This window comes from Lutra lutra, chromosome 3 (genome assembly GCF_902655055.1).
Source record: "Lutra lutra chromosome 3, mLutLut1.2, whole genome shotgun sequence".
NCBI lineage: Eukaryota > Metazoa > Chordata > Mammalia > Carnivora > Mustelidae > Lutra > Lutra lutra.
This window is the reverse complement of record NC_062280.1, coordinates 82958181-82971832: the sequence shown is the minus strand read 5'-3', so window position 1 is coordinate 82971832 and position 13652 is coordinate 82958181. Positions and strand designations below refer to the sequence as shown.

Here is a 13652-nt window from a genome sequence, read left to right as displayed (position 1 = left end):
GCTGTTTGCTTTAGGCTTAGGTAAAAAGGACCCTGCGCGTTCCACAAGTTACAGTGCAGCTCCTCACCGGCTTCTCCCCTTACCAATCCCAACATCCAAATTATGAAAAGTGGTGAACCAGCCACAGGAAGTTTCTCTGGGCAATTTTCCTGGAGGCTGACCCTGTCATGTGAGACCTGAACTGGGTAATCCAAGTTGCAAGGAAGCCTTTGAAGACAGAAGACTTTGGTTGTGATTTTTATTTTCTCAAGAAGGAAGTTAATGTGGGTTGATGACGTGAGATTGCACCTAGCAGGAAAATTCCAGGAGGAAATTGGACTTCCCCAGTTGAACATAGACCTTTCACGTCCTCTCTTCCCTGCCACCCCAAAACTCGGGATGGTGAGACCCAGGAGCTCAAACACATCCTCAAGTACCAGGCAGTGAAGTGACTTCACAAATCCCTAATCCCCAAGCCTGTTTGCTGAAGTCAAACAATGCACAGCCCCAACAAAGCCCTTCACAAACAAAGCCACACCTAGTCTAGTCTGCAAGTGAACTAAGTGGATTACTTTCTAGACACAGCTGAAAGTGGCTGCAAAAACGCCTTTCATCTGCCTCCAGGCCTTTCCTTGGCTCAGAGGTGTTCCTTCTCTCTCAGGGACTGACCCAGAATCCCCTTGTGTTAGGAAACATGTCAAATCTGCTGGTTCTCCCCCACCTCCCAACTCTTCCCCACAAATTGGAGAGGTCTAAGGGGAGCAGGAAAGTGGGGAGTCCTGGTGTGATCCAGGCTGGTTAGGGCCCTGGTGCCATTTTCCCCCCTTTGTAAATGCATTGATGATTATGATTCATTTCTAATGAATCATAACCCCTTTCTAAGCAACACAGCCTCTGGGAGTACTTTAATCACTCTCATGAATTCTATTATTGTTTAACATTTTTGTTCTGGCTTTTTACCACCATGAGATACACTTTAGTTTTAGCATTGTTTTACAGAGTTGTAAAAATACCTGTATAAAATTACCTATGTATTTACCATCTTTTCTGCTTATCATTTCTTGCATATCAGCTATTTCTCTGGGTTCATTTTCTTGCTTCCTAAAGTACATCCTTTGGGTGCCTGGGTGGCTCTGGCGTTTAAGCATCAACTCTTGGTTTTAGCTCAGGTCATGATCTCAGGGTTGTGGGATCAGGCCCTGCATGGTGGTGGTGGGGGGTTCCTCAAGCAGCGGGAGTCTGCTGGAGATTCTCTTTCTTTTCCCTCTGTCCTTTCCTGCACTTATGTGCTTGTTCTTTCTCTCTTTCAAATAAATCTTTAAAGCACATCCTTTAGGGCATTTCTTTAGGGACATTTGTTGGTGGTAAACTTTCCATTTTTGTTTAAAAGAATGTATTTATTCCATTCTCCTTCTTTAAAAAAAAAGGCTTCATTGGGCATTGTAGATGTCAAAGAAGAAAAATTCAACCGAGTAAATTGAAGATCTAATTGGCTTTGTTAATGGGTTCATGATTCAGGCAGCAGCCCATCTGGCAGGTAGAGGGGAGCCCTGAGGAGTTGTACAAAATGGAAGGTTTTTATAGGGAGGAGGATGGGGCAAGAAAGTTATTAGCAAAAGAAAAGACAGGATTGTTCCAGGAGAGATCACCATACCCTAGGGGAATCCAGGGGTCTGATTAGATATTACCTCTTCTTCTGGGCCCATGTGACAGCTTACCTCAGAGGTGTTTATCAGAAAATTCCTGACTGACCTTTTAAGATTTACAGTTTTGGGGGAGGTTGAAACTGCAGTTAGGTTAGGTGTTAAGCCCCAGGTAGGTGACTTGGCCTTAAGTGATGCGATTTTGAGACTGTGGTTTCTTTTATAGTTAACAGTTCTCCTAACACTTTGAAGATTGGATCACTTCTGTCTTCTGACTTCAGTGGTTGCTTTTGAGAAATCTGTCAGTCTAACTGTTGGTCTTTTTTTGTGGGTGATATTATAATGTCATTGTCTTTGGTACTTTGCAGGATCACTTCAATGTGCCTAGACGTGGAATTCTTTTTATTCTGCTTGTATAGAGTGTTTTCTGTGTCTTCAGATTGGTGTCTTTCATTAACCTTGGCTGTTATGTTTCAAAACTGCCTGTCCTCCAATCTTAATTCTCTCCTAGGACTTCAATTTTCAACTTTCTTACTCTATGCTTCATGCCTCTGAATATCCTTTTAATATTTTCTGTCTCTTTTTATTGTGTTCTGGTCACTTTTTTCCAGAACTCTTATCGGTTCAAGTGATTCTAACTTCAGCTGTGGTAAATATGAGGTTTAACTTGTCCATTGAGTTTTTAATTTGAATGATTTTGTGTTGTTTCTGAAAATTCTCTTGGAATAATTTGTGAATATTTCTGGTCATTTTTAAAAGTCTCATTCATTTTTTAATTCCATATTCTATTACATGAGATATTTCATATTTAGTGAGTACTAAACATGAAATATCTCATGTAATAGAATATGGAATAAAAATCTGAGAGTGCTAAAGCACAATCTATCTAAGAGTGCTAAATATTTGGAAATTAAGGGTGTCCTTCTGTTTCTGGCAACTCTCATTTATGTTGCTTTATTTTCTTGGGTGTTGAAGAAATTATTTTTTGAGAGCTTATATTTGATTAAAATTCAATTTATAGCAACATTAAAGACTTAAGTTGAGAGCTTTTCTTTCTTCTTCTCCAAGAAGAGTTGCATTTCTTGTGTGGAGCTTGGGGGCAGGACTGACCTAGGACTATGTTAGCAGTCTTCAGGGGTCTTGACTTCACGAGTGTCAGGTTCAGCTACCCAACTGTGTGAGGGACCCAGCATTCCATATCTGAAGCTGGAGCATCTGCTCCCAGGGCAATCCTGACTTACATGTATGCTTGCCACTTACAATTTTGAATTTATCTTACATTTTTTCCATCCCTCCCTCTTTCTCTCTCTCTTCTTCTCTACTTGTGCATACACTCCCCTGCCGCCCCCCCGCCCAGGGGAACTTACTTAAAAGCAAGTCTGGGAAACCAGTCCCAGGTAACAAAGCCCAAATACAAGGGTGAGTCTGGTCAGGTGGAGATAACCCCCGAATGCAGGGATGAGTCGGGTCAGGTGGAGACATCCAGTCAGTAAAGTGCATGTACTGTCTCCCTAGCTACCAAGGAGTGTGGGCCCCACGTTTTGGGCACCAGTTCTGACTAAGATGATAGGCTAGTTCAAATAGCTACTATGGGATGAACTGTAATTCAATTGGCCACCCATGTGTGACCTAGCATGACTGTGCAGCTTTCTCTGTGTGTTACAATATCATTCGCCACCTGTGTGTGGTCAGACCCAACCACATGGCCTCTGCTCTATAAAAGTTAGTCTGTGGGGCAGGGAGGGGTCTCCCTCTCTGTAAGGGGCGACCCCGACTGGTCTGTTTGACGGTCGGTTTGATTCTTGATGCTTGGCGGGAAATAAAGCTTTGCTTGAACTTCGCTTTGTATCAGTCTTGCTCCTTTGACCATGGACCCATTATTGGGGGACCCAACCTGGGGTATGATAGTGTCCTCATCACCCAGCATTTCACATACTACCTTCTGTATGCTCTTCTTTACTGATAACCCTGGGGTCATTGGTCAGAGGTGTTTCTTCAAAATACAGTGTTATGTATAAGTCAAAGACTATTTCTTTTAGGGAAAAAAATGGATCCCATATTTAAGTATTTAATTTCTTTAAAAGATATATTTTCAGCTAACTTGTGTATGCAACTGATTTCTTTATTTAGAAGAAAAAACATAACCCATTATCCAAGTGGCTCTTTCCATTTAGATAAGGTATTGGCATTATTTGCTTCTTGAAAATTAGGTTTGTGTCTCATTTTTCTTTTTATACCTGACTATACCTACCATGAAAAATTTTTCTGTAATTGAATTATATTTTTTTCAGAGATTTGGATATAGCATATAGGTTTGTTTGTTTGTTTGTATTTTCCCTGCAAGATTTTATTGAATGCGGACACAAAAATTAAACCTTTAGATAGATTTGAAACCTCCTGGTAGACCAATCTAAATAGAGCAAGTTGTTCAGTTTAAGTTATAGATCTAAATCAGGGACTTTAGGGATATTTTCTGGACACTGATTTCTTGTCCTGGTTCTAATCATTGGTATTGCATCTCCCTTCATATTATTGATGAGTAGCTGCTATGATTACATGAGAGAACCTCACAAGGATGGGAAGTAGAGACAGAACAGTGCTTTATTTGGTGTTAAGCTAATACTTAGCATTTTTGCCTCATCTGGATACAGACCTTTGAAGGAATGGGTAAGGTACTCTGTGTTTTTAGTGAAGAGTGGCAACAGGGTCTTTGAATGTGAAACATATCCTAAGTTTTTTCTCTTCAAAAATAACATTTCAAAACAAGTCAGAATTTCTGAAGGCAATTACAGAGCCACTTGTATTGACAAAATAGCAACAAGATGGGTTGTAGAAGGTTACATATCTATTCATTGCTCAATGCTTAAGGACATGCCAAAGAACATAACACCTCCCTTTTCTTTTCTCTTGAGAGATGGCTCTATTTTTAATCTTGCCTAGTGTTCTGATTCTTTTGATTGTATTCCAGAAGAAAATCTGATGAGAATCACATAGGCCACCTACCTTAACCTCACAAATGAGAGGAAGGGAAAACTCACCAGGGGAATTGCATCTCTTTCCTGATGAAAAATGATAATTCCTGATTGATTGAAATGTCATACTGAGTGGGTGAATAGCAATCTGGGGTCTGTTGCATGCTTCCTAAAACTCTGGATATGTTCTTCAACACAAGGAGGTCTTTTGCTGGCTATCTACTGGGGACATGCAGGGCAAGAATCACCAAGACCAAAATCTATGCTTAGGAAAGTTCTAAAAAAGCTATCTCCTCTAGATTTCTAAGACCCCCATAAAGAAACAAATATAAGAATTATTGCATGTGGGATTACTTAGAGCATTATGATTTCTCAAGCTTGAGAATATATAAACTATAGCAAACAGGGTATTTCTTAAAACTTTTTTTTTTTAAGATTTTATTTATTTGTCAGAGAGAAGAGAGTATGTGAGCACAGGCAGACAGAATGACAGGCAGAGGGAGAAGCAGGCTCCCTGCTGAGCAAGGAGCCAGATGTGGGACTCGATCCCATGATGCTGGGATCATGACCTGAGCCAAAGGCAGCCGCCTAACCACCTGAGCCACCCAGGCGTCCCAGCAGGGTATTTCTTAAGAGGATGGCCTGAAAGAGTCAGGACAGGTGCCAGGCCTGGGCTGCTCTCTGCATACCCTCACATTCTCTGTCTGGAAATCTTCCCTTTGGGATGGGTACAGTTAACTCCTTCCTTCAGAGGTATAAATCACTGAGAATCATGAGTGTCTTCCTCCTGGTTTTCAACTGGAGATAATCTTTGAGTCAAGGGACTGTAAATCCAGTTGTGTAATAGGAAGGCTATCTATTGGGGAGGGGAAGATGCCTTTGAAAGGAGGAATGGGGAGTGCTGAGGACTTGACAAAGCCACAGCCCTTTCCTGTGACATTGGCAGGGATCCTTAGCTGGTGGTACTCATGCTGAAATAGAGGAGACCCCAGTGGGATTTATCCAGCTTTTCTGTTGGACTTTGTATCTTCAGAGCAGAGAACCCATAGAATTCTTCCAGGGCCTTCATTGTGTTTTTTTTTTTTTTTAATTTTTATGTAAATTCTAGGTAGTTAACCTGTTGTGTAATACTGGTTTCAGGAGTAGAATTTGGTGATTCATTACTTACATAAAACACCCAGGGTGCATCATCACAAGTGCCCTGCTTAATACCTATCACCCAGTTAGCCTATTAACCACCCACCTCCCCTCTAGCAACCCTCATTTTGTTCTCTCTTATGTTTGCTTCCCTCTCTTGCTCTTCCTGCCCCACCTTTCCTTCCTATATGTTCATCTGTTTCCTGAATTCCACATCTGAGTGAAATCGTACAGTATTTGTCTTTCTCTGACTGATTTCACTTAGCATAATATACTCTAGCTCCATCCGTGTCATTGCAAATGGCAAGAGTTCATTCTTCTTGAGGGCTGAGTAACATTTCTCTCTCTGTGTGTATATATCATTATCCATTCATCAGGCTGTGGACACTATGAACAGTGGGGCTCTTTCCATAGTTTGGCTATTCCTGATAGTGCTGCTGTAAACCTTGGGATGCCCATACCCCTTTGAATCTGTATTTTTTGCATCCTTTGGGTAAATAGCTAGTATGGCAATTACAGGGTCATAGAGTAGTTCTATTTTTAACTTTTGGAGGAAGCTCCATACTGTTTTCCTGATTGGCTGCACCAGTTTGCATTCCCACTAGCAGTGTAAGAAGGTTCCCCTTTCTCCACATCCTCACGGATATCTGTTGTTTCCTGTATTGTTCATTTTAACCCTTCTGATAGGTGTGAGGTAGTGTCTCATCATGGTTTGTTTTGTATTTCCCTGATGATGAGTGATGTTGAGCATCTCTTCAGTGCCTGTTAGCCATCTGGATATTTTCTTTGGAGAAATGTCTCTTTGGGTCTTCTGCCCATTTCTTGGCTGGATTTGTTTTTTGGGTATTGAGTTTGCCGAGTACTTTATGGATTTTGGATACTAACCCTTTATTAGATATGTCACTTGCAAATATCTGCTCACATTCGGTTATTTGCCTTTTAGTTTTATTGTTTATTTTGCTGTGCAGAAGATTTTCTCTTGATGAAATCCTGATAGTTCATGTTTGCTTTTGTTTCCTTGCCTCCTGTGGCACATCTAGTAAGAAGTTACTATGGTTGAGGTCAAAGAAGTTGCTGCCTCTGTTCTCCTCTAGGGTTTTGATGGTTTCCTGTCCCACTTTTAGGTCTGTTATCCATTTTGAATTTATTCTTGTGTATGGTGTAAGAAAGTGGTACACTTTCATTCTTCATGTAGCTGTCCAATTTTCCCAACACTATTTATTGAAGAGATCATCTTTTTTTCCCACTGGATATTCCTTCCTGCTTTGTCGAAGATTGTGGACCATAAAGTTGTGGGACCATCTCTGGCTTTTCTGTTCTGTTCCATTGATCTATATGTCTTTGTGCCAGTACCATACTGTCTCAATGATTAGAGCTTTGTAATAGAGTTTAAAGTCCGGAATTGTGATGCCTCCACCTACGCTTCTCTTTTTCAGCATTGCTTTGGCTATTCAGGGTCTATCATGGTTCCATGTGTCCTTCATTTCTAACTCTATGCCTGGTGCCAGTAGGAGCTCTGTGTGTGCTGACTCTTGAGTGGATGTCAGCTCAGGACTTGGCAGCAAGGCTGAGGTAACAGGGAAGGAGGGAGAAGGAGATACAGAGACACGTACCTGACACACTGAGGGCTAGCATGCTGAACAGAAGCATTGTCGGATCTTTCTTTTGTCATGGTCCCAGTGCTTCTCATTACTGTTCTTCTTTTGGTGAAAAAAAGTGGCTTTTTGGGGTGCCTGGGTGGCTCAGTGGGTTAAGCCTCTGCCTTTGGCTCAGGTCATGATTTCAGGGTCCTGGGTTTGAGCCCCACATTGGGCTCTCTGCTCAGCAGGGAGCCTGCTCTCCCACCCCACCACCTGCCTCTCTGCCTACTAGTGATCTCTGTCAAATAAGTAAATAAAATCTTAAAAAAAAAGAGTGGCTTTTTGTTTTTGTTTCTTCTTACTCCCCCAGGTTTCCACTTCTGCTCCATCCCAGGCCCTCACCTTTGGTCCGGGAGTCTGGGTGCTGTTAGCCTTGTGCTCAAATAGAGTGAATGCATCCCCCTCTTCCCTGGATGCCCTTAAGAGGTCTGTCAGAACAGGACTTCAGGGGCAACCCTTCTCCTTCACCCCTTACACCTTGTCTTTCTCTGCTTTGGATTTACCCCAGACCCAGCCAGGAGCTTAGGCTCTTGCTCAGGATGTAGTTTGTGCTGCTCTGTTAATCTGTACTCCAGACCCTGCTGCCAAACTGGCAAATTTCCAGATGCTTTATGATCCTATTGTTCTAGGGAAAAAAAAGTTAAATGCTTTTTGAAGGTGGGGGAGGGGGGAAGTCAAGTGCTTTAATTTGGACATCAGAGTGGTTTGGCTTATGTCCTATATCCATCCCAAGGAGTTTACTTAGGCAGACACCCACAAAGGGATTGATCAAGGAGGGACAGGGGTTAGTCATCCATCCTAGGCACCTGGCAAATTCTCTTGCACACCTGGAGACACAGTTCAAGGTGCTTGCCAGGAAACCAAAGGTTTGTGCCTCTGGAAGACCAAGGGGGCCTGGTCCCACTGAGTTACAGCAGGGCCCAATGAAGTGATTCTCCATGACTGGGGAGAGGAGCATCCCCTGTGTTCCTCCTCCCTGGTCCTTCCACTGCTTAAAATTTGCATTCACTTCATCTGCATCCCACCAGATCGTTCTACCTGGGGACAGGAGGAAGCTGTATGAAGTCTGTGTCCTTGCACCTGGTGTGTGTGGCTGGGAAAGGTTATTGAGCCTAAGGACTGCCTTAGGACTCCTCCCCTGCCTAAAGTTTCCTACTTTAAAAAACTTATATCCCAAATGTCTGCAACTTCAGTTATAATGATACCTTTCCATGTTCGTTTGTTTAGATAGGCCACATTGCTGCTTGCCGTTGGCAGCCCTCCTGGACTAGGCTGCTTTGGTTAATCACATGGATGTTGTGAGTATTATATTCATAAGTGGATGTAGAGAGGATAATTTGATTGAACTACAAATCCTCACTACACGAGCCACTCCTGCTGAACAAAAATATGTGAACCGGTTATGATCTGGAGCTTCATTAATCTCTGGGATTATGCTGCTGGCACATTGGTTAAATTCTGTGATTTCTGCATCTTACTGTAATCATCGGCTTTCTATTAAAGAACTTTGGACACAAAGCAGTGTCTTAGAATGTTTCAACGTGAAGGTAGTTGTTGCTGTCCACTTGCAAATCCAGAATTTGTTTCATCTCCTATGGCTTTATGTTATAGCTTTCTTAATGTCAACACGAATGTGCTTCAAGTAGCTTTTAGTCCTAATCTTGTGGTTCTGTTCATTGAAGATAAGCAACGATTTCTTCTCTTCCTCCAAGTTCCCAGTGGGTCTAAATATCTCTTTAGTTGGGCTGGCAGGACCAAGTGAGAAAAGATGAGAAAGGAGGACGGAAAAGAAAAGGGAGAGAAGAGCAAAGCATTCTGGAAGGTCACTAATGACTTAAAGGCTAGTCTTGTGTATGAGAGCTTAGGAGCCAAGGGTTAGAAAGGACCTATCTGCAGGCTCCCCAAAGAAAGTATGCATGTGTCTTAAGTCAGTCTCTTATGTGACTTGAAGAGTCACACAGAATATTCTCCAGCATCAGGCAGAGGACAGCTGACTAGTAAAGTCTCTAGGGATGAATACAGGCTAACCAGAAAGGCCAGAAAGAATGGATGATGAAAATACTACTTTCAAAGAGAGACATCCCAGAAAACCCCACGGAACCAGAGGATCTGAAGGTAGGCTGCAATCTCATTTTGGTCTTCCTTTTTTGTCTTAGAGCTGGCAAAACTGAGACCAGGAAGTGAGAAGTGATGAGCCCAGAGCTGCGGTGAGTGGCTGAGCAAAGCTGTGCGTCGTGGGGGTTTTCCATACAGTTGTGCTGCCTTTTCTAGAAATGTAATCCTGGGCAAGTCAGAGCTGTGTGGCATAGAATCACATAAAGCTGGCCAGACCAGAGTTTGATTCATTACATCAAAAGAATAGCCATGTCTAAAATGGAGTTCATCTTTTTGACGTCTTGAAAACTCTTTTTCCGGGCTGCGCTGGACTCTCCCCATGCATAGCTTTCTCAGGGCAGCCCAGGTGGCCTGGCACAGACTTACACCTGAAAGCTTGACGTGGAAACACGCTCCCCATCCATGTGATTCCATGATTTGATTTCCATTTGGGCAAGGAGAAGGGGACTTAGGGAAGGTATATAGATTACTAACATGGAGAACAGGAGTCCACGCATTCTTCAGGGATGGGATCAGATGCGGCTCAGATTTCTCAATTCACCGAAGCTCCAGTGGGTCCGGGGCACCCCCCTCCCCCATTTTGGTAGCGTCTTTTGTGCAGAAGGAAGTGAACTCATTGGCTGCTGCACTCCGGGAAGGAGAAAGGCTTCAGAACTCCTGGAGAGCTACTTAGTGAAGAGAGTTACTGCTAAAGACGAGGACAACGTATTTCCATCTTTCAGATGTGTGGTTTGTTAAGTGCACTTGGCCCTGCCCCATTAAATTAGCCTTCCAATCTCAGTAACTTGTTGGAAGAATTACTGGGGCTCTGCTTCATTGCTCCGTGGCAGGTAGTTTAGTAGAACACTTCGGTAGCAAACGTCAAGACAGAATACCGAGACAGAATTATGGTCTGCCCAGAGCCCCTTAGCTTCTGTGGACTGAAGCTTTTATTTATTTACTCATTCTTAAAATTTTTTCTCTGGTATGTGCACTTGTAGCAACAGCACCAAGAGCAATTATGGATCAGACACTTTACTGCTTATTTAGTTATATTTCATGGTTCTGTTTTTAGTAGGTTCTAGATCTCCTGTGATTTAAGTGATTCACAGCCTCTCATTTCTTGGCATATCTGGGTTGCTTCCTCTTAGCTACACTGAAGACTTCAATGGTCTTATAGTCTCATATTCGGGAAGGTGATGTTGTGTGCTGGAGAGATTCTGAAGTGCCAAGTAGCATTCGTGTACTGGTGCCGTGTGGTACTGTGTGGTCCATTTAATGAAGTTCATGCATGCCCAGTGTCCACGGTAATCACTGGTCTTAGTATCTACCCCTGTCCTTTTAACTTAGATGGTGGACAGGAGCTTATATAGTTGGTATACACTGGTCTCGTTTTAAGGTGGTAAGTAGACATAGTGGTTGATTTCTCCTCTTTTGGATAAACTCTTGGAGAACATGTTTGGGAACCATGCAAAGTGGGCACCTTTCAGCAGTGTCAGAGCCACTAAGTCAAAATTCATTCAGTTGTTGCTCTGTAAGGTGCACTTCTAGATGTATTGCTGCAGGATTCACAGATTCTTGGAGCATTTGTTTGGATCAACTTTGATTTTTTCGTAGAGTGCTATTCTTTGCTGGAATAAGGGAGAAGAGGATGTTGGGAAGATTTCTACCTTCTCTGTGTCTTGGTTTCACTGTTGAGATGCTTGGATGGAATGTGAGTGATTGGAAAGAGTTAAAAAAAAATCATTCATTCATCAAGTATTTATTGAATGCCTACTTGGTGTTAGGTGTACTGGAGATACAATATTGAAGAAAATCCAGCCCCTGCTCTCTGGGCATATGTTAGATTCGGGGAAGAGAGAAAATGAACCTGTTTCTGGTGGTAGTAAGTGTTATGCACAAACAAGTAAATGGGGGGGTGGAAAGCAACAAGCAAGTAGAGAAGGGGCTAGGGAATGCAGGGATTGCTGTTTTAAAGAAATATGGTCAAGAAAGACCTTTCTGATAAGGAGACAATTGAGCAGAGCATGGAAGGAAGGAAGGGAAGCAGGAAGCCCTGTGGATATCAGATGGAGAATGTCTGGGCAGAGGAAATCCAAGGATGTAGTTAGTCAGCATCTCCCTGCAGCCTTCCTTGAAGGCACAACTTATTTTTCTTGCTGCTTCTGATATACAAGCTGAATATTACCATTTTTACCATAGGTTTTTGCAGTACTTACTATTAAGTGAGAATTATGCGTACAATATACTTTATTAGGACAGTTGCTTTTAAGCACCAGATTCGTTATCTTTCTGTTACATGGAATTCTGATTTAAAAACAAAAAAAAAACAAAAAACAAACTATAGACAAAAAGGAGACTCCAGCTCATGAAACTCTTTATTGCCTCTTAGGTATTTGTAGGCCTAGAAAACTATTCCTCTGGGGATGGGAATGCTACTTAAATGTACAATTGTTTTACTGCCCCTGCACTTCAGATCACTAGAGAGTGTTCATCTGAAATAAAAGCAGGTTTGCTTGGGGATAGATTTGAATCAATGATATAACTTGAAATTGTGCCAGCAACCCCATTCTCTCAATGTATGCTGTGGCACAGGGAAGTGTTGCTATAGGGGGAGGCAAAGGAATGCGTTGGTTTAGCATTAGCCAAATCTGGAAGTAAGCCAGGATCCATCTAGAAACCGTATAGTTAATCCTTGTTGTCAATCCACTGTCAACTGGCCCAGAGCTATCAAATCAAGATCTTTGAGGCTGGCACACTATAGTCAACAGTAGTGAAGCAGACAAAGTTAGGGATATGATGAATTAATAAGAGGATACCTTCATATTTTTAAACCAAAGTTATTTTGGAATCCTGGAAAATATTCAAAAGATATTCAAGAATCAGGGGCGCCTGGGTGGCTCAGTGGGTTAAGCCGCTGCCTTCGGCTCAGGTCATGATCTCCGGAGTCCTGGGATCGAGCCCTGCATGGGGCTCTCTGCTCAGCAGGGAGCCTGCTTCCTCCTCTCTCTCTGCCTGCCTCTCTGCCTGCTTGTGATCTCTCTGTCAAATAAATAAATAAAATCTTAAAAAAAAAAAAGATATTCAAGAATCAACTCTTCAAAGCGGATTACTCCTAGTTACATCTGATCCCTGCCCCTCCCCCGCCGCCCAGGGTCCCTTGTAATAGCCCCATTATAAGCTGTATTTTGTAAATATTGAGGGGTCCTCTAGGTAAAGAGGATATTGTTCAGTTAAACATGCTTATGAATGAATAAATATGGATTTTTCAATCTATTTCTATGAAAGTTTAAAACATTTTAAAAGTATCAAACATCAGAAATCAAATGAGAGCTAATTTACCAAGAGCAGAGCTAATATATCATTTTTAAGGGGCACCTTTCTTGATTTCTTTTTCCTTGCTGTCTTCCAACCCCTGCCCCTCCTCCCGCCTCCACCCCCCCTTCCCATCCCACCATTCCTGCCAACCGGCTGCATGGGGTGCAGTTCCTCTGAGCTCTGACTGTACTGTGTATGTCTCAATCACAGTTATGGGCACTTGTGAATTCAGTATCTGTCCAAGGCTTTCTGGAAAAAAGGGACTATGTCCTTGAGCTCAGAATTGCCAGCACTTTGTGCGATACTTGACATGTAATGGGGTTCTGTGTATGTTTATTGAAGAGATGAGTGAATGAATGAATTAAGGTATATATCTGGTTCTGAACTTCCTGGTAACCAAAGCTAAAAGAAAAATAAATCGATTACACAGTTCTCATAGGCATAGATTAAACTGAGCATTCCTTCAGAAGATACAGTTCTCGTCTTGGTGCTAAGTTCCTGAAAGTATCTGATGAAATGTGGTATAAAGGTAGTGAGTTATAAGAAGTGTTATTTTCAATACTCCATAAGCTCCTCTGGCCCTGGCCTCAATGAAAGAAATCCTGTGGCTTTTGGTAGAGCCTTGCAGCTAGATGCTAACTCTGGCTCCCACAGGCTCTGGGTTTTCATTAGCTTCTTAGCAGATTCCCTGCTAGAATATTCTTTTTCCCAGATGGCAGTGGGCCCACAAAAGAGCTTCCTTTGTGCTGCTGCATTTTATTTTCATGACTGCAACTATCTAATAGATACTGTACTGGAAGATTTTATTGTGCTATGAAGCAAAGTGTGTGAACTAAGGGGAAAGCTCCAGTAGAAGCAAGTTGTAAGGT

At 42.3% G+C, this 13652-nt stretch overlaps 1 protein-coding gene across 7 annotated transcripts in view; it reads left to right on the top strand.

Annotated features, from left to right (window-relative positions):
* The window catches only part of LYPD6B (LY6/PLAUR domain containing 6B), a 178128-nt gene that overhangs the window by 79550 nt on the left and 84926 nt on the right, over positions 1-13652 (top strand). The window contains exon 2 of one of the 7 annotated variants that reach the window (XM_047723285.1): positions 9528-9578. The exons of 5 other annotated variants lie outside the window; for them this stretch is intronic. The gene's annotated coding sequence lies outside the window, so the exon portion shown is untranslated. Of the gene's footprint in view, positions 1-8636; positions 8670-9527; positions 9579-13652 lie in introns of those variants that run through there. One more of the 7 variants, XM_047723289.1, reaches the window with a different exon arrangement.